This window comes from Prionailurus viverrinus, chromosome D2, assembly GCF_022837055.1.
Source record: "Prionailurus viverrinus isolate Anna chromosome D2, UM_Priviv_1.0, whole genome shotgun sequence".
Taxonomy (NCBI): Eukaryota; Metazoa; Chordata; class Mammalia; order Carnivora; family Felidae; genus Prionailurus; species Prionailurus viverrinus.
This window is the reverse complement of record NC_062571.1, coordinates 44,413,839-44,435,862: the sequence shown is the minus strand read 5'-3', so window position 1 is coordinate 44,435,862 and position 22,024 is coordinate 44,413,839. Positions and strand designations below refer to the sequence as shown.

Sequence of the window (22,024 nt, the reverse complement as noted above, 5' to 3'; positions counted from 1 at the left end):
AGGAGATTTTCACATTCTCTTTGCAATTTCAGACTTCCCTTTCCATCACCTGGAGTGAGGACCAAAGGGTTCTTCCTAGAGGTGTCTCTCTCTCTCTCTCTCTCTTTTAAATTTATTATTTAAAAATTTTTTCTTTAATGTTTTATTTATTTTTGAAGGAGAGAGAGAGACGATGCATGAGCGGGGGAGGTGCAGAGAGAGAGGGAGACACAGAATCTGAAATGGGCTCTAGGCTCTGAGCTATCAGCACAGAGCCCAACGTAGGGCTCAAACTCATGAACCACAAGATCATGACCTGAGCTGAAGGCGGACACTTAGCTGACTGAGCCACCCAGGCACCCCTGGAGGTGTCTCTCTTCTGATGGCCACCTCTAGGTTTCAGTTTGAGTTACATACCGGCCAAGGGATCTTGGAGGGGGAAAAAAAAGGGGTAAACTCACCACTATTTTGATGGTATTTTGAATTCTGGTCTTCTTTCCCAATCCACCTGCTACTATTTACTTTCAGAGTCCCAAATCAGCTCCTCCAGGTACTGAAGTCACAGCAGTGAGAGAGACATGAGAGCATAGTTACTCCACTTAACAGACCTGAAAACTTGCCATCAGGTTTTGTAAAAAAAATTTTTTGCAGTTTTTTAACTTTTTATTTTAAAATAACTTGAGACTCACAGAAGTTGCAAAAACAATACAGTTTCTGACTATTCATCCACCTTTCCCCTGTGATAGCATTTCACGTACCACAGTGCGTCTTCAAAACCAGGAAGTTGGCGGTGGCAAAATACTACTGATTAAACTATAGACCTTATTTGGTTTTCCTCAGGTTTTGGCATTGCTGGTGGTGGCGGTGTATAGTACTGTGAAATTTCAGCATGGGTATAAATCTGTGCTAACACCACCACAGTCAAAATATAGAACTCTTCCATCGCTACAAAGAAACTCCTTCATGCTACCTCTGAACGGTCATACCCTCCCCCAACCCTAACCCCAGGAAACCACTGATCTGTTCTCCATCACTATAATTTTGTCATTTCCAGGTTATTCTGCCAACGGGATCTTACAGTATATCCACCAGTTTGAAAAAAAAATTTTTTAAGATTTATTTATTTTTGAGAGAGAGACAGAGACAGAACATGAGCGGGGAGAGGGGCAGGGAGAGAGGGAGATACAGAATCTGAAGCAGGCTGCAGGCTCTGATTTGTCAGCACAGAGTCCGATGCGGGGCTTGAACTCATGAATCGTGAGATCATGACCTGAGCTGAAGTCGGATGCTTAACTGATGGAGCCACCCAGGCGCCCTTCCATCAGTTTTTGAATAGAATCCAATCTTTGGCACTTTGTGCTGTGCTGCTATTAGGCATTCAGACATTCAGCAACATACCTTTACTGGGACAAAAACTGCAAAATACTGCCCCCCTTTTCCTCCAGTCCCTGTAACAAGTAGAAGAGATAAGAAAGAAGGAATTAGAGCCCATGATATATAAAGTGACGAGGGTCTGTTAAAGGACGAAACACTCATTACTAACCATTTCTGAGCACCCAACTGCTGGCCTTGAGTTAGAATGAAACCAGCTTTCCAGATCAAATACATCTGAGTCATTCCCTCAAGTCACAAACTATGACCAGGGAGGGATCCAAGCCTACCCTCTCCCTGGGCCTAAGTGGCCCCCTCTGCCTTCATGTGACTGTGAGGCCTGAAGAAAGGTATGTAAGCATGCCACAGTGAAGCTGTATAAAAAAAAAAGTACATTTAAACAGAACCATTATCCCTGTGGCTTTGTCAACAAAATATTTCAACCCCTGATGAATCTCTGTGTTGCTAGATTTATTTTTAGGTGCAGCACAACAGATTGTTTCTTTGTTTGCTCTTCTATTTGCTCATGGTTATGACTGCCTCCTGAATGGCTCATCATAGCAGCAGTCATGCAGTAATCATCTGGCAGTATATTATTATTTATTGTGTATCAAGTGCCATAAAGGTTCATAAAGCTTACCAGGCACCTATAATGATACTAACTATAGACTGAAGAACTTCCTGATAAACTTGGGCGCTTACTGGGGAGCAGGAACGGGAGGCCCAAAGATGGGGCAGGCAGTTCTGGGAGTGGCCTACCATGTCCTGCTTCCTCCTCACAGTGGGAATGATCACAGAGCTCAGGAAAACTCTGTGTGGCCAGGGTGCAGAGGAGGAAGTAGACAGCATGAAATCTTGACGTGGATTTCACAGGTGAAGGTGCTAGCTGTCCTAGCTGGGCAGCTTGACTCCTTCGGGTATGAAAACACGATTCTTATCCTCCTATCTTCTGAAATGACATTCTATACTTGTGAGAAAGGATGGGGAATGAGAAAATGAGGGCAAAGGTAACTCACATTTATAGATTATCTCTGTTTGCCAGAGCTGATCTAGACATTGGGGTATGGAGGATGAAACCTACAGAGTGTTACAGAAAACAGACAATAGATGAATAAATAAATGTATGGTGTCTAAGAAAGATATAAAAGTTGGGCAAGCAGATAAAGCATAAAGAGTTGGTTATTTTTGGTAGATTGGTCAGGGAAGAGTGTTCTGAAGCTTGACCTTTGAGCAGAGACTTTGATGAACTGAAGGTGAGCCATGTAAATATTTGAGGAAGAGTATTGTATAAGAGGGAACAGCATGTGTAAAGGCCCTGTGTTGGGGCATACTTAACAAGGAGAAGGGCAGGGATTCCATCAGTGGAGCTGTAGCCCAACAGTCAAAGGGGAATGGGAAAAAGATGGGTTTGGAACAGCAGCCATGGGCAGGCTGTGCAGACCAGGGGAGACTTGTGGATTTGCTCTCAGGGGGATGATGAGCCATGGAAGAGTTAAATGGGGGAGATGCATAGTCCTGTCCATGATTTTAAAAGTTCACTTTGAGTGTTGTATTGATGTATGGAAAATAAATTGGGGTGGACAAGGGTGGAAATGGGTGGAAAAGGGTGACAGTCACTTGCTAGATTAACATACCTATAACATTCAATTCTTATACCAACACAGGAGCTCAGTAACAATAGTCTCCCCATGTACAAGAGTCTGCAACACAAATAAGTCCAGCATCCTGGTCCCGGTCACTCATGTAATAAACAGTAGAGCTGGCATTTGAACCCAGGGATGCTTCACTTTGGATCCCTCCTTTAATCCCATAGATAGCCTGAGTGTGAGTACCTTGCTTTTGAGAGGGAAGGCCATGGACTCTGCATTTTCCTCACTACCCATGTTCCTTCCTTGGGCAATGGATACAAGATGAGTTTGTCTCATTCTCATGGTTACAGTTCCCAGCTTTGTGCCTTCATACCTACATGCCCCAGCTCCCTCCCAAGTGCCCACAGTGGTCATCAGAGAACACATGCTCTGGCCAGGTGAGGAATGGAGGAGGAGAGCTGCCTGAGGTTGGTCCTGCCTTGCAGAATTGCCCCTTGTCTCTCATGGTGACTGGGGAATGAAACTCCATCAGGGTTTTCTCATGTCCCTCATAGGGACACAACAGTCCCAGGAGGGCAGCTGTATGTTCCTTGAGGGTGTGATGGGTTTTTTTTCTCTTTTCCCTCCTTCCTACCTAAGTTCAAAATAGTAATTCCCAATTGCTCCCACATCTTTCACTTGGCATCTGCAAATCCTAATCAGCCAAGATTTTGTAAAATTTAATTTTTGAAGTTTGTTTATGAACCAATTCTCTCATTGACTGTGCTTTATCAGCCTACTCAATAACCCTTTTGAAAATTCAGGTTCACCTGTTTATTTTCCCCTGGATGAAAATAAGGTATAATTTAGAAAGCCCTGAAATTTATTTTTTTTAAAAATTTTTTAACGTTTATTCAGTTTTGAGAGACAGAGAGTGTGAGCAGGGGAGAGGCAGAGAGAGAGGGGAGACACAGAATATGAAGCAGACACTATCAGGGCTTGAAGTCACGAACCATGAGATTATGACTGGAGTCAAAGTTGGATGCTTAACTGACTGAAACACCCAGGTGCCCCATCTGAAATTTATTTTTTTACTTTTGATTACAACCCAAGTCTGATGAAAACCTTTCCTTATTTTTATTGTATATCAATTCTTCTAATAAAATTAATGGAAGTAGAGGCAGTTAGATCCCTGTGCACTATCTTACCCAAAGTCCTAGGCAAGACCAAATTTTGTTACATACTTTGAATGATGCGATGCTCATACATTTCCTAGATATGCCTGCTTAATACCACTAGGTTAACTCTTCCTGATGGATTCTATCACCTTCCCAGGCAGGGTCAGGTGAAATCTGGAGTTTCCAGGAGGCAATGGAGCACTCCTCGTGCATAACAGACACTGTGTCAGCTTTAACTATCAAACACTAAGCCTGTCTGTCACACGATCTCCAGCACTTGATACGTGTTTACTTTGGGCCCTACTCTGACAGCTGCCATTGTCCTGTAGGCCCCAACTTTGCACCTGTGTGGCTGCTTACTTCACACAGGTCTAGAATAGAAGTTCCATGAGGACTGGGACTAGTTTGGACAGACCCACCTTGGTGACTTTCCCAGACCCACATCTGTGACTTTCTCAAACCCACATCAATGTGTTTCCCAAACCTGTATGGTTGTCTAACACACTGTAAACCATGGACATTTGCTGAAAAATAAGTGAATATGACCAGGATTGTGGGCTAGATATTTTTCATACTGTATTTTGTCTAGATGAGGAGAGGCTTTGTCTGCCTAGAGCACGTGGAAGACTTTAACAAACTATTTCAGCCTTGGTGATGGCACACTGTGGCATATATTTAAATATAAATAAATACATAATTAAAATATTTTTATAAATCAATTCATAAATCAACATCTAGTTTTAATTAGGAATTTTCTTACCTATAAGTCTTCTCCATAACTGTTTACTCTGGTCTTGTTTTTACTAATCTAATAGTTGATAGACAAATGTTGACTACCTACTCCTATCACAGGGCATTGTCAGGCAGTATATACATAATCTAGCACCTCAGACAACCTAGCTAAAACATCAGGCTCCATAAGATGATTCTTCCCAACACAAAGACATTTGACTTTGTATATATTCCTCCTCAGTCTTAGCCAGGTAGTTAGGAAATTGAGTTTGACTCAGTCTCACAAGCTCTGATTTTTCGACGATGTTAACTCAAGAAAATTGTTGAACAATCTCTGTCTTTATTTGATTTCTCACTTTGCCACTGGTGCCCTGCTCACTTTCAATCAGTCTTTCTTGTCTATCAATGTGAGGTATCCTCCTCAAGAACATTTAAGAAAACGCTGAAAGGGGAAACAGAGAGGGAAACCATCCTTCTGTAGAGACGTATCTGTGGTAGACACAAGTTCTACAACAGCACTTAAGATTCTACATACTAATACCTGGAACCTGTGAATGTGCAGAGATATTATTCCCATGGTTGTGTTGTGTTATATGGCATACTTGACCAATGTAGAGAAGGAAAAAGTCTTCCTCTACCCTTCAAGGTCTTCTTTAACGAAGAATGAAATTGACATAAGATATTTTAAAGAGGAAAAAAACCAAAGTTTCATTGCTTGGCTGTAATGAATTTGAAACCCAAAGAAATGACCAAAGCAGGCATTTTTTTACACTTTTTAGACAAAGAGAAAACAAATCTATGAGGAATTGACAAGACAAAGAAAACATAGGGAGTTTCACACTCAAGTGAAATTCTAAATAGAATTGTTGCAGGATTGTTTACCTCAAAACCCAGGATTCGTTGTCTCACCACTTCGAAGAATGGAGAGGTGGACACAAAATCAGCAGCAGGCAAAAGTTTATTAGAGTATAAGATCAGAAAGTAAGAATAGTATGAAAGCTCTCTTCACAGAGAAAAGGCATTCAAAAGTGAATGCCCAGGACTACAGGTGAGAGTCCTTGTTTTATACGGTTCCTATCACCACTCCCTTTTCTTCCCCCTTCTTCCTTCTCAGGTTTTACCCTTCTTTATTGGCTTGACAACTCTAGGTGCTGAGTTGTCCATTCCTGATTGGCTTGTTTCTATTGCATGAGGGGTGGTCTATGGCCATACCATTCCTTGTGGGTCATAGTTTTATGGTCTATTACTTATTTTTAGTTAGGTCTTTGGTCAAATTCTTGAGGGGAACTTGAAGAGGGAATAGGTGGTTTCTATAACATTCTTAGGAACCTTACACCCGAGGGTGTTTGCTAAGGTCAGACACTCCCAGCATTGTTCCAAAACATGTTTTTCCTCACCCTGGGACCTCAGGTCCTATCCTTTCCCTCTCTGTCTATTTTATCCTATCTTTTCCCTATCAGAATTTGGGTGGAGGGAGTAAATTAGTAAAAAGTGACCAAAGTTGTTAATACAGACTTCTTGGCTCTAAACGTCCTATTTCTGGTCATAAGGGTGTGTCTTTACCTCCTGGTACAGATACCTTTTGCACAGAACATTTATTTCCTGCTTTCAGAAGGGGGTAGAGGAGGGTCTGAGTGTCCTTCTTGCACCAGCTGCCTCTTACGGAACTTTAATTTAAAATAATCAATATGCCAAAGTCGCACATTTTGAGGTGGCTTCCCCTTGGCCCCTACATGTAACAAAAGGGAGAATATTCAGGTAGACCTGATCTAATCATATGAGCCTTAAAGCACAACACTTTCTCTGGCAGAAAGAAAATTCAGAGAGTTGTGAAGAGTAAGAGGTAGGATACCATGTGAGAAGGAACCTAGGTGGCTTCCAGAAGCAGAGATCATCCCCTGCTGACAGCCAGGATGGAATTCTGCCAACAATCTATATGAGCTTGGGAGTGGATCCTTTCCCAGAATCTCCACGAAAGGCTCCAGTAAGGCCACTCTTGCTTTCCCTTCGTGAGACCCAGAGCCTAGAACCTAGTGGAGCCCTCTCAGACTTCTGACTTACAGAAGTACAAGCTAATAAACAAAATTTTGTTTTTTGATGTTGAATCTGAAGCATTTCCTTACAGTGGCAATGGAAAGTTAATACATACCTTTCATGTGTAATTAAGCTCTACACAGAAGAGGTAAATGGAACCCCTAAACATACTACTTGCAAAAACTAAATTAGTGGGTGTGGACTCATTTGCACAAGAAAAATAGTCTTTACATACAAAAGGATGAGGAAGTACTTTTAAATAGCACTTCTTCAAATGTTTGTTTACAGATCATTACTTGCTTAACAGAGGAAGAGATGGAAAGCTGAAGTGTTCCAAGCTATTGCTGATGAAGTAGCAATCAGAAATAAAGTATGATAACAAATGGACGTGTATGCATTCATTTCAAATGTTTTCACTTTGCATAATTGAAAGCAAAAATTCCAGAATCTCCAGTTCTTTCCGGGACACAGGTCAGTGTCATCCAAGTCATAGTGAGTGCTGTCAAAAAACTCTGCCACTCTGGAGACCTTAAAAGTACAAAGAGAAGATGAGAAATTCTTGCCTGGGGGTCCTTTGCTCCAAATTATTTTACCTCTTAATTCTTTCTAACACTGAACTTTTGAATAGAGGAGTAGGTAGGGAGCAAAAAAACCACAAAAAACCCCCAAAAAACCAAACATCAAGAATCTCAGAAGGCAAAGTGAAGAATCCCAACAGCAGGGATCTGGATTCTGGGGAAAGGAAAAGGGGAAACTTGTCAGTACCCCACTCCCAGGGACAGGTGGTAAGGAAAAAAAATAACCAGTGCCATTTGTCAAAGATTCTAAGACTGACTTTATTTAGGACCATTGCCATGGGCAAACCGTAATGGGATTTTACAGCAGGGGAATGGGGGAGATAGGTTGGGTTCAACTCTGAATACAAATGTGAAAGTGGAACATTATAGCCAAGGGGCAGGGTGAGGCCAGTGGATGGAAAATTTCTTAGAGGAAATGTTAGGAGTAAGGGGCTTCTGGCTAGACTTAACAGGATTCTTGCTGAAGCCAGGCCAGGTGGATCTGATATCTCCTTGGGGGGGACAGAGAGTGGGGGGATGGGGATATGGAGGAGAAGGCCGATGAGTTACAGAGGGGAAGGGATTCTTGCTAAACTGACTTAGCACGGTTCTTGCTAAAACTGGATTTTACAAGCAAGTGCACATAGATGAGACCAGGAGAAGGTTCAGCAGCCTGACTAAAATTTGGTCAACCAAAGAATCTGTGTCACCAGGCCAGGCCCACTTGACTTAACTCATTCAATTCTGCAAGAAAAATGATTTTGCCCCCTGTTTCAAGTAAATAAACCAAGGTTCCAAGAGGAAAACCAATTTGCTCAAGTTTACAAAGCATTTGAGTAAAAGGCAGACTCAGTTTGGTTCCCAAGCTCTTGCCATTTCTGTTTTAACAAACTGCCTCACCAGACATTTGCAGATGACGAAGAGAAGTTACAAAATCAACACCAGGGCAACATCAATTCTGCCTTTGTAACAGCAAGATCTTAGGACTCTGGCCGGGTAGCAACAAATTAAAATTTTTGACTGAAAGATTCCTAAGGACTTTGACACTTTCTCCTCCTATCTACATTTAACAAAATTGTAGTTAGTCCTGATAATTTTCACAATTATCCTTAATGGTTAGAGTCAGGGTTAAGCTGAAGCAGAGAAACATCAGGTTCCAGTGACCTGTTGTCAATCAAAACCTGCAGTGGAACTAGGATCTGTCATTGCCAGGATCTCCTATTGCCCTGAACTCAAATTTTACCTTCAAGATACTAAAAGTTTTAAGACGTATTCAAACCAAGTAAGCATTCTTTTATTCTCAAAGACATTACAGCTTGGTGAATACTGAGGTAGTTTATCATATAAGCTCTGTCTTACTAAACATTTCACCTGGCATGAATTAAGCATCCCATATGTATTTCTTAAATTAGTAATATTGCTCCCCCAGCTAATTCTGGCCCTTTCTTGTAACCCCATAGGTTCTATGAAGCAGTCAGTCATACACTCACCCACTCTCTGACTCATTAATTAAAATTCTTATGATCAGTTCTGTTACATTTATATTCACTTACCTCACTCTCTTGAGTGTTTTTGTTTTGTTTTGTTTTGTTTTTTTTAGCTCAAGAATTCAGCATTTATTGAAAGATTTCTCTGTGGCAAATACATTCTCACAAAGTATTTTGATACTGGTCGTATGCAAGATAGTGTATTTAACTGCAAAGCACTCATACATTCATTCAACAAATATTTACCAAGTACCAGCTGTTTGTCACACAAGAGGCATGCAAATACAGAGGTGACTGACACATCTTCTGTCCTTTACAGAGCTTGCAGTGTATGTGGGAAAAAAGAAGATCTTACTGATAACAGGAAAATCTGGTAAGTACTTCTGTGCTGGCAGGATCCAAAGAATGCAAACACAGAGAAGGAACCCAACAGAGGTGGGTAGGGGAATGATGAAAGGCTTTCTAGAAAAGTTACAAAATGAGTGGAATTGTGAAAAATGAGTAGGAATCAGCCAGGTGGATAAGGGAAGAAGAAGGACAAAGCATAGGCTTTTGAGAGCGTGATATTTTGAGGGATGCACTGAGCAGCTCAGACATGGCTGACTGATGTGTAGGAACAAAGAAAGCATGAGAAGGAGATGGAAAGGTTGGCCTAATTCCCTTGTACTTCTGGCTGTGCTTACACACAGGCTGAGCTGATAACCATGGTGTCCGGGACAAGGTCCTGGCCGAGAAGCAAAGCTGACAGATGCCTGGCTCCTACTGGAAGTGGAATGCTATCCCTCAAGGTGAGCCTGAGCTGATATGAAACCATCCGCTGCAGCTGGGGTGGAAAGGAGAGACAGTTTGGGAGCAATTGACGGGGACACTGAGGGCATCTGTGTGCATGCTTTGTGTACATGACTTTGGGACTGGATTCTCCTGGATCATCAGCTATTGCCAGGAAGTCCAGCTAAGATCGAGATAAAAGCAAGAAATCTTCAGGCCTGCAAATTGTTTTTAGGCCTGAAATAGTCCTGCCAAATATCCAAAAAGAGTGGTGAAGTTGGAGATACAATGGCTATACCCCAGCTCCTGCTGCACCTGCCGGGGCCCTCTGGCCCTCACTCTGCCTCATTAACATAACACATTCATTCCCCTTCCCCGACCCTCGAGGTGCTAGAGTTTAAAACCTCTGCTGGAAAACAGATAATGCAACTCTAGGAGACACCAGCTCAGCTTGGGAACCACCAAACCAAAAGGGGCAACGGGAGAGCAGAGAGAGTGCTATGAGGGAGGCGAGGAGAAAGCATCACCACTTAGCAGAGAGGGAGAGGGGAGAATCACAAGTTCAGTGTCAGAGGAACATCAGGGAAGATGCTTATCTGCAGCCTCCTTTGAGTGTGGCACTGAGCAAAACCAAATTGGTTTTGTCGGGTCCCTGTGGCATCGTCAGGAATTTTGAATTTTAAGAATCAGGTTTGTTAGAGTCCATTTGCTTCATTATTGACTTCACCAGAATTCTGATTAATAAAATTGAAATTTTATTTAAATTATTAGGAAGCAAGTCTAGAGGGAGAACACTGATTAGCCATATCCCCATGGGTTTCCCTCCCTGCTCCTCTCACACTCCTCTTCTCATCCACCCCCAGGGGAACTGGATTATCTTTGTCCACGATTCCCAGCTTGGGCCCATTCTGTTCTTTACCTTCAAACTCAGCCCCCCTTCCAAGAACGTCATCTGCTGCTTTTCTTCAACTCCTGCTGAGTTGATTTGAACCATTTCTGAAAGGTTTTCCCTTATCAATTCTCCGTCCAAGGCAGTTGGCCACTTTGCTTGACAGCTGACGAGGCCAGTGTAATGCCTAGACATTTTCTTCCTCCTTGTTCAAGGGCATCAAGGCAGAGCCTCCTCATGTTGGAAAATGGAAAACATTTGCTAAGATTACTCGCCAGCAGCCTTGGGGATGAGCGCATTGCCTGGCAGTGGTGCTGGGTGGGATATGAGAGGATAGTTGCACTGCAACTTTTCTTAACCCTCCTAGTAAGGAAATCCAAGAGGAAAAATCCTCCTCCCTGAGCGCGAATGAACAGAGTGAGAACAATGAGGGAAGGTCTGTGGAACCTTCATTCTGCTGGGCTCCTGCTTCCGCTGACTCTTGCCATGAAATTAGGCCCCAGGAATGCAAACTCTCCAATGAGCGTGTATTTTCCATTTTTCCCAGCTAGCGCTTCACAGCTGGCTTTCTGGATAAGAATGATTCCTAACATCTGTAAAGTAATTTCTCTTCACATCTGCGTACGAATCTCTTACATCTGTAGCAGCCTTGAATCTTCATTATCTTCTTTGATCCTTATAACTGTCATGTATAATCATAATAATGATGATAAAAATTATTTAATACTGCATCTATTCCAAGCAGTTTCCTAGAAGTTTTATGCTGCCTAATTCAGTTCTTTCAAACCCTATAATGGAGAGCTTTTATTATCCCCATTTTTCAGATGTGGAAACAAAAATCTAAGTGTGTTATATCCCTCAGTTAAAAGCATCCAGATTTTCAAGGTCATGCTGCCTTTTGATTACAGAGTCGGGAGGGGTAGAAGAATATACCACCCCTAAATGTGGCACTTTGGCATTTTGAACTGAAGGCAATTGAGAAGAAACAAATACAGGAAAAGCTCTATGCCTTCCCCCTGTGGCCTAAAAGTAGGACATACATTTGTACAGGTGTCTTTACCCCACCAGGAGGACAGAAGTTAATCATCAGAGATAACTCTAGACTCTTATCAGCCCAGAGACAGTACCATAGGACTCTATATAACAAACTTGGCTAAAACCAGTCCTTATCTATTGTTAGTTTCCCCACATATTTGCTTTTCCAGTTTTCCACCCCTAGAAGCTCAAAGTCCTTTTTCTTTTGTCATGTTGCCTCTCTAAAAATGTATTGTTCTTGTGTTAACATGCTACATAAGCCCATATCCTAACCACCCCCTCTGAGTTACTCATCACTGATACTCTCCTGTGTATGGGGGATGTACATGGTAATAAACTTCTGTTTGTTTTCTTGTTAAGGTATCTTTTTTCAGTCGAATTTATAGGGCCCCAGCCAATGAACCTAAGATGGGGCAGAGGAAGAAAATTGTTTTTCATCCCTATAGCTGGTACCAAAGATCAGATACCCCATCTCATCAGTTTGTGCTTATTATATTATACCAGGTTGCTGCAAACATACCTTATAGAGTAACACTTCTCAAACTGTTATGTGCCCAGAATTCCCCGGGGATCTTGTTAAAGTGAGGATTCCAGTTTAGTAGGTCTGGGATGAGGCCCATGAATTTGTACTTCTTTTTTTTATTTTTAAAAAAAAATTTTTTTCAACGTTTATTTATTTTTGGGACAGAGAGAGACAGAGCATGAATGGGGGAGGGGCAGAGAGAGAGGGAGACACAGAATCGGAAACAGGCTCCAAGCCATCAGCCCAGAGCCCGACGCGGGGCTCGAACTCACGGACCGCGAGATCGTGACCTGGCTGAAGTCGGACGCTTAACCGACTGCGCCACCCAGGCGCCCCAGGAATTTGTACTTCTAACAAGTCCCTGCGTGATGTTGATGATGCTGATCCAGGGACCACACTTTGAGTAGCAAGGCTTTAGAAAATCCAGAAAATGCTGGAAATGTGACTCCAGTCTTCAGTTCCCTTTTGAGATAAAAACCATTTCCAAAAGAGGATTTTTTTGTTGTTGCTGCCACCTGACCCTTATCTTGCTTGTTCTGACCCGCCCCCTCCCCTGCTAGCAACTGCTTTGAATGGGCACCTGAGCTGGCCATTTGAATGGCAAAGAGCAATTATTAGAGAACCTCAGAGAATCTACATTATGGGGCATCAGGGCCTCATTCTGGGAGCTAGGGAAGGGCATTGGTTATAGAGAAAAAAGACAGGGCCCTTTATCTCAAAGGCAGTCTTACTTGGTGTAGCAGAAGGTTGAGGCAAGGAAGTAGATACATTTTTTTATTCCAAATGATGTATTTCTCACTGAGATTGTCAAAGCATTGTATATCTTTTACAAAAAATTTGCAAGATACTTAAAAACAACAAAAGAACTACTTAGTTCACTTGGAACTCAAAATCACAATAACCACTATTTATAATTTTTATGTATTCACAATGAGTTTTTAAACCAGGTGTAGCCATCAACTGGTAGATAAAACACTTGAGATCACATGGCATTTTTAGATTTATGTGCAGCAATTGGTTTAAAATTCAGTTAGAAAGATCTCCTTATGTTATTAAGGATTCTTTGTAAACATCATTTTTGATGGTTGCATAATTTTCCATTGCTTGTTCCCACTGCAATCTCCTTAACTATTCCCATATTTCTATTCTTTTAAGTTATTCTCAAGTTTCCATGGTTACGATCAGTGTTGAAATCAACCTCAGTTCACATGTCTTTATGGTTTCCTTATAATAAACTAGGAGTGGAGTTAGTGGAGGTATAGTTTTAGACATTTTTAAGATTTCACCTGCATATTGTCAAGTTGCTTTCCAGAAAATGCTGTTTTCTGGAAAGGATGTTTTACAGGTGTCTTCTTCAAGATGTGAGCCTGCATCATGACACTGAGCCCACCCACAGAGGCTTCCTTCAGGGGCAAGTTCACACTGGCCTCCAGCTATTGCTTTGTGATTTTGTTCCTAGTCTTTCCTCCCTCTCATTTTCCAAAACGTGGCAGTGGAGGACCAATTTGATTCTTAATGCACTTTTACTGATTGTACCGTATGGTACACACTCAGGTCACAGTAGTTTTGGATTCTGTTTGTGTGTCTTCAGGGAAGGTGATGAAAATAAGCCAAGAGAGGAAGGCACCAGTGATGTGGGAAGCCTAGCTCTGGGCCTCCAGCTGCGTTCTCCATCCCAGTAGGCTGCAAGATGTGCCTAAGGGGACTGGGCACAAAGACCTAAACAAGATTGCCTTTTTGGTCATTTGGTCATTTGGTCATTGTCTGGCAATTTAACTATAGTTAAATTTAACTGCAGTTAAATTGCCTGTCATTTAATTGTGGGTTCTCCACAATTGTCGTGTTTTGTTATCTGAAGTCACGTGTCTTATGACACACTTCCCCATGGAAACGTGAGCCACATTTCCTTGTGGAAGGTGTGAGAATAGCATGGGCTGTACAGACACAGCATCCTGTATCAGCTGGCAGTGTCCTGTGTCATCCTGGCATTGCCATTTTGGGACAGAGCCTTGTCTGTATTGGGCATGAGGCAGGCCATCGTGCTGAGAACCCCAAGCATCCTCTCGGTGTGCAGTGGAGCTAGGACACATGTAGGAGAGGCAGTGGTCACATGATAATGACTGCCAACTCACATGGGGAGTTGAGGCATGGGGACAGAAATGATCTCCAAGCCTGCAGGAACTTCAACATATAAATCTGGGGGGACACAAACATTTAGTCCATAACATTTGTCCTTTGACATTGGGCAAAGCTCTGTATTGCCAACCTGGGGAAGAACATAGGTAGAAATTGCCACGTATTAGTGACTCCAAACGATCATTCCTGATTCATTTATAACTCTGCCAGTGGTGCTAGCGTTCTAATGAGAGCCTGTGACATTGTTAGCCTGGCTTCCTCCTTTAAAGGTAAATATCTAGGCATTCTAAACATTTCTGCTCTGCATGATATCTGCTATTCTGGCACATTTCCACCGGGCACCCATGCCCAGGGTACATGGCCACTGCCCAATAACTCAAAGGCGATTCTATATTCTGAATATGTCCTCAATCATCAGATCTCACTGGGATTGTGTCTGTAAGAACTATTCATCTCTCTCTTGGAGACTCGAGGGATGGCAGGCATGGGTGAATTCCCTTCCACTCTTCTACAGAGAACTGGGCCAGCAGAAACCACCAGAGTGGGGCTCCTTTTTTTGTTAGCAACAGACTGACCCAGATTCGTAAAGATGTGGGAGGAAGGGGTTGTAGTCTTATTATACAAAGCAATGAAAAGATCATAGCACTTGATCCTTCATACAGATTTTTAAGTCAGTACAATTATCCCCATTTGCTTGATTAAGAAACAGAAGCTTAGAGATGTTAAAGAAATTGCAAGCTCATACAGTTACCAACCCAAGTGATATTTGAAGGGCTAATTTTCTGCATTCAAATGACCATGCTCTTACATAGAAAAGACAACAAATCAGTTTTCTGGGACGCAAGAATGAACTTCAATTTTTGTATGTTTTTGTGATGCATTTTAACTAGGTCCTCTCCCCTTGTCCCTACCTGAGATACCTACAACTTTGGAGTAAGGTGAGGTCTCAAGGAGCCCTGAGGTCGACATCCATGCTTCATAAAATGGGAAACCAAGGTCAGGTTGCTTACGTGACTAACTGATTACCAGCAGGAGGGATTTCTAAATCAGGGGTGTTGTACTAGATGGGAAAAGAAAACCCACAAGTTTTGTAATAGACCATAGATAAATTTCTTAACATCTTTCAAACATCTCTGCTTCCTAATTTGTACAATGGGAATAATAATACCTGCTATCCAGTCCCATGGAAAGAATTAAATGTAAGTGCATTTCTGAACCATCTGTCACTGTGCCGTGATAGTTTAAGGGGGAAAAATGTTACAACTTGCAAAGTGATTCTAAAATCTAAGAAGTTGGGGATCCAGATCAAGTCCCCTCTATATTGTCTCCCCTTGTCTACCAGCCTTTATTTACCTGGTTCCTTCCTGCCACCCCCCTTCTGACCGGATTGGCTGTGCCCCACCTGCTGTCCTCTCCCCACCCAAAAGCACACATTATTTTTGTTCAATCTCCAGGTATCCTCTTTCTACTACTTTCTACTCACTTAGACTGTTTCCAGTGTCAGAAAACACCCGTTTGACCAGTTCAAAACTCATGATCTCTGCTTTCCTTTTTGTTTCTTGTATAGTTGGTGGCCATTAATGGCGCTAAACAGTGCTTGCTCTGTGCCAGTAGCTTTAGAGCTGTTTTATCTGAGGGATGACAAAGTCCTCAAGGGAAGAGCTTTAATTCTCAGCACAGCTGAGTGCAGTCTCAGGACCTGAGAGCAGCACTAGGCATGTCCTGTCCCTCCAGCTGTTCCCAGACCAGAATAATCTAGAACAGTGCACAGAATATGGAAGGGAAAGGGAGGGAGAGGTTAGCATCTTCTTCTATGATGTGCATTGCTCTCCCCCTTGCCTCACACTCACCCATAGCCTCACAATCAGCAAAACAGAGCACAGGGCTGGACCCATCTCACCACAGCAAAGTCTTGTGACTGGTTTCTGTGAAGTGTCTTCTTGGGAATCTCCACTGTTATGAACTCAGGCTTTGCCCATGACCTAATTTGTCTAAACAAGACAGGCTAATTTTGTCACTGAAGACTCAAAGACTTTGGCTAATTGTTTAGTGCTCTGATGGATGGAAAAATCTTTCCTCAGCCACATGAGGTACACATGATGAAGAGCGTGAATTAAAAAACTAACCCACTGGGTTATTTCTCCTGATGTTGAAGGATTGAGAGAAAATTTGAGCCTAAATACTTTCCAGAAAATTCCACAGGACTGGCTTGAAACACAAGCCTATCCCGAAGCCACACACATAAAATCTGACAGAGCACACTTAATTTCCCTCACTCGGAACAGTCTCTCAGTTGTTCCCAATTGCCTCAGAGACTATAGGAAAAGGGAGTCAGAGCAAAATCAGATTACTTCTGATTTGATTTCTTCCTCAGTTTCATGGATCATAGGTTTAGGTTATTTTAAGAACCACTGCCAAAGAAGAAAAGGCAAGGAATCCAATATAACACTAGTGACATGACGGAATGGGTCTGTGAAAATTTCTACTTGCCCTTCCTCCTTCCTTCTTCCCATGTATCCTCTCTTCCTTCCCTTCTCGAACACAATTAATCAAGCACTAGGCCACAAACTAGGTCCTGAGGACAAGAAGATAAGCAAGAACAATACCTTCTGTTATTCACAGGCGAGGTGGCAGAAGGTTCAGCCCAGGGACCCTGTTTCATTCAGAGCCTAGCTCTGGTAATAACTGCAGAGTAATGCTAAGCATACCCTTCTCCTTGCTCCACCCCAGTGTGTCCCCAGCCCCGCACCCCCCATGATTACTGCCCTCTTTCAGATTTAGTGCCATAAAAAGGGTGAGACCCTGATGACAAAGATGAAGTTCCAGCAAGAGAGAAAAGATTGCAGCAGCAGCAGCATTAGCATCAATTCTGAATTTCAGGATTCTTCTGTATTCCTTCCTTTTTTGCAATATTTGTTTTTAAGAGACCTTTCTTCTTACACACACAATGGAAGTTCATGTTAGAAACACTATTTAGGAAGATAATAGCTCACGTTGATGAAGTCCCTACTAGGTTTTGAGACCCTGAGCACAGTGCTCTATGTGAATTACAAATCTCATTGCTACTGAGACTGAAGTGTTGAGTTACCAAGGGGTAAAGCAAGTAAACGGCACACCGGGATTTCTAATCAAGGTGTTCTAATGTTAGAGTACAACATTTAACTACTAACCTATGCTATCAGTAAATCCCATTGTAAAGTTATTTTGGTTAGTGTATTTTCTACTTTCTAACATTTACAGCTCTTATTTTGACACCAATTATATTGGGTGCCACTTCCATATTGACCTCCAGTAACACTGGCAATAGCACATTACCTTACCTTGTCTCAGATTTCCAAGTTTTACCAAGCATAGATGCTTAATTGTATCAAAGTCTTTCTTAGGAACTATGAAGATTCTTCTGCAAATGTGGTTAATAATATCGATAAGCTTGTTGATATTGAGGCTTCTGTGCATTTGTGGTCAAGGTGATATGAGAGTGAATGGCTGCTATACTGTCCTCCCTTCATGGATCATACATTATAGTGAGGGAGGTATATATCTCCCCTGATAGCAGGAGAAATCAACAATGTGTAAGAAAATAAATGCAACATTTAGCACCATGGTTAGTAGCACCAAGAGAATAAACAATATCTGTGATAAAGAATAACAGGGGAGGAGTTTTGCTACATTTATAATGTGATCCGTGGGGGACTTCTGAGAAGGCGATATTTAAGCTAAATTGTAGAAAATGAGAAAGAGTGGGTCATGTGAAAACCCAAGACAGTTGAAATCCAGGAAGCTGGCAGGTACAAATATACTGATTCCAAATTTTAGAAATCATCATAAGATCCCTTAGCTAGAAAGGCAGACAGAGGTCTGACCATGACCTGGTAGGCAATGGCAAGTTTTTCATGCTACATACAACAGGTAACCTCTGAAGAGGTTTAAGCAATGGAAGGGTAGAGTATAATTAAGTCTTTAAAACATTTATTTGCCTACTGCATGAAATCAGGACTTCTGATGAGGGACTGGTAACTAGAATATATAAAGAACTCTTACTACTCAACCACTAAAAATAAGTTAAAAATGGACAAAGCACTCAAACAGACATTTCTCTAAATAAGATATACAAATGACCAACAAACACATAAAAAGATGCTTCATATTGCTAATGATTGGGTGAATCATTTGCATCATTTACAGTCATTTGATTTAAGTCAAATCCACAATAAGATACCACTTCAAACCAATTAGGATGGTTATTATCATAAAAACAGAAAACAGAAAGTGTTAGTGAGTATGTAGAGAAATTGAATGCTTGTTTGCTGCTAGTTGGGGTATAAAAATGGTATAACTGTTGTGGAAAAACAGGATGTTCGTTACTCAAAAATTAAAAGTAGGATTAATATATGATCCAGCAATTCCATTTCCGAGTATATATTCAAAGGAATTACAATAAGACACTTGAGATATTTGGGCACCCACGTTCATAATGGCATTATCCAAAATGTGGAAGCAAGTCAAGTCTCAAGCCACAGACATGTGGATAAGTAAAATGTTGTATGTACACACAATGGAATATTATTTAGCCTTAAAAAGGGAGAAATTTCTGACATGTGCTATAACATGGATGAGCCTTGAAGGCATTAGGCATTATGCTAAGGGCAATAAATCACTCGTACAAGGTAAAATACTGTATGATTCCATTTGTATGAGGTGCCTAGAATAGTCAAATTCATAGAGACATAAAGTAGAATAATTGTGGCTAGGGAGAGAGGAGAACTGAATATATTTAATGCCACCAATCTGTACACTTAAAAAAAGGTTACAGTGGTAAATTTTATATTACATATTTTTTACCACAGTAAAAGTAATGGGATTTCTGTTTCTGACAATGGTAGAGGAATTGGCACTAGACTATCTCTCTTGCCACAAACATAAAATTGGACAAATATATGAGGTAATCTCATATTAGTGCAACACCACATCGGGAAAAGAAGGAATATTCATGGGGAAAACCCCATCGTGGCTTCAAGTCTCTTCTGGGGGATAATTTCCTAATGGCAGTGAATGAGCTGGAGTCCAGGCAGGGAACAACAGTACCACTGATCAGAGAAGACGACATCAGGGTTTGAGGAAGTTAAAAGTGTTGGAATTTGAGAGGCAGCCTCTAAAGGGTAGAAGCTGAACAGGTTTCCTCCTGGGTTCCCATGAATCCTTGGTGAAGAGCTATGGTTTGTTTTTTTTTTTTAATTTTTTTAAATTTTTTTTAACGTTTATTTATTATTTTTGAGACAGAGAGAGACAGAGCATGAACGGGAGAGGGTCAGAGAGAGGGAGACACAGAATGTGAAACAGGCTCCAGGCTCTGAGCTGTCAGCACAGAGCCTGACGCCGGGCTCGAACCCACGGACAGCGAGATCATGACCTGAGCTGAAGTCGGCTGCCTAACCGACTGAGCCACCCAGGCGCCCCTGTTTTTTTTTGTTTGTTTGTTTTTTTAATTTTTTTAATGTTTATTTATTTTTGACAGAGAGAGACACAGAGCATGAGTGGGGGAGGGACAGAGAGAAAGGGAAACACAGAATCCAAAGCAGGCTCCAGGCTCCGAGCTGTCAGCACAGAGCCCGAAGCAGGGCTTGAACTCACAGACCACGAGATCATGTCCTGAGCTGAAGTCAGACGCTCAATCGACTGAGTCACCCAGGCGCCCCAAGAACTATGGTTTTATAAGGATTAAGTGAGACCTAGAAGATACAGTTGCTACAGAGTGGAGAATGGAACAGATACTAGCGTTTAAGCAGTGCTTAGGGATGTTGGAGGCATCTAGCTGAGACACCAGAAGTGCCTTGCTTCACAAGGAAGGATTGTACTGTAAAGCAAGACCTACTTTTGACCACTCTAACAAAGTCTGAAAGCAAACTCTAACGAGATTCAGAGTATGGAGGTTGAATCTTGCCAAGTTGGAGAGGCTGAGGAAACAGATTTGGCTTTCAACAGACCTTCCATATTAAAATGTAAACCAAACCTACTCAATTTGAAAGGTGAGCAGCCAGTAATCATACTGCCTCTTAAGACAAAAGCCAACATTCTTCAGAGGAAGATAACAGAATCCAAAGTTCATACAACTTAAAACAGCCACATCCAGTATAAAATTAAAAATTGGTGAATGCAGAAAAGAACCAAGAAAATGTGACACATAGCAGCAAAAGTCAGTAGAGGCTGACCACAAGTTGGCCGTTAATATGGATTTAACAAAAAACAACCAAAGCTTTAAAGCAGCTACTCTGGAAGGGTTAAAAAAAAAAAAACCTAAAACTATATTTTCAAAGAACTTAAAGCAATTAGTTATTGATTAAAGAGATCAGGAATCTCTACAGAAAAATGGAAACTATAGAAAGAAATTAACTACAAATTTGGGAATTGACTTAAGATGAAAAATTCATTGAACCAGCAGATTGAAGAAAGAAGGGGAAAACAGACAGTGAATTTGACTATAGATCCAAAGAAATCATCAAATCAGAAGAAGAGATACAATATAGTTAAAAAATTCAACAGAGCCTTAAGGATATGTGGGTCAGTATCATACAGTGTAACGCATACATAAGTAGGATTTACAGAAGGAGAAGAGATTAATATAATTCAGAAAAAAAAAACCACTTGAAATACAGTAATTGAAAAGTTACAAAATGTTATGAAAAACATTGATTTATAAAAAGCTCAGTGATCTGTAAGCAACATAAATGCAAGGAAAATCACTTGAATGCATATCATAGTTAAACCACTGAAAACCAAAAAGAAAGAGAAAAATCTCGAAAGCACTCAGTGCTAAAAAAGTCTAGTTCTGTTCCTGAGACTGTACTAACTTCTCATGAAAAAACAGAGGCAAGAATACAATGGAATGCCATCCTTAAAGCATGGGGTATTGGTGGAATCAGTCTGCCCTAATAATATGTAAACTAAAGTATCTTTCAAAAATGAGGGTTTAATAAAGAAAATTTCTGCTAAACAAAAGGTGGGAGAATTTGTCACCAGCAGACCTACAATAGAAGAAATATGAAATAATATCCTAAACCCAAAAGGAAATGATACCAGAGAGAAACCCAGATATCTAGGAAGTTGAAAAGGCAACAGTAATTGAAAATAAGCAGTTAAACATAAAAGAATATTCATTTTTTCTACTTATAATACCTATAAATATTAACTGTTTAAAATAAAAATAATGACATCATAAGTAGAATTTGTAGTGCATATAGAAATAAACAAGCACAATAGCTTTCTCCACTAAAGAAAGGATTGTGTACATAAAATTACACTTTAGTTATTCCATTTGAAAGGTGATAAGTAGGAGGTGTGAAAAGTAAAGGGAAAAGTTGTAACATCAGAAATGGAAAGCCTCAGGTGTGAAGTGGCACAGTATTAATCTAACTAGATATGGAAAGTGAAAAATACATCTTGTTAGCCCTTCAGCAACTATTAAAAAAATAACAAAAGACATACTGCTAAGCAGTTAAGAGAGAAAATAAAACAGATTATTATATTTGACTAATCCCCCCACTCCCGCCAAAAAGAAAGAAAGAGGCGAGAAAAGAGCAATAGAAGAACAAAAACAGAAGATACAAATGGCAAATAAATAACAAGACCGTGAGTTTGAACCAACCACGGGAGTCGTCACATAGAGTGTAATCGGACTAAACTCTCCAATTTAAAGTCACAGCTTCTTTTTTTCCCTCAGGGGGAAAAAAAAGAGGCAAGATCCAACTCTGTGCTTTACAAGCGACAAGA

General features: G+C 41.1%; 1 long non-coding RNA gene across 7 annotated transcripts in view; it reads left to right on the top strand.

Annotated features, from left to right (window-relative positions):
* The window catches only part of LOC125148363 (uncharacterized), a 253,679-nt gene that overhangs the window by 56,832 nt on the left and 174,823 nt on the right, over window positions 1-22,024 (top strand). For all 7 annotated transcript variants that reach the window (XR_007145515.1, XR_007145516.1, XR_007145511.1 and 4 more), the window contains exons 2-3: window positions 9,226-9,279; window positions 9,596-9,694. This is a non-coding gene — a long non-coding RNA (uncharacterized LOC125148363). The remainder of the gene's footprint in view (window positions 1-9,225; window positions 9,280-9,595; window positions 9,695-22,024) is intronic.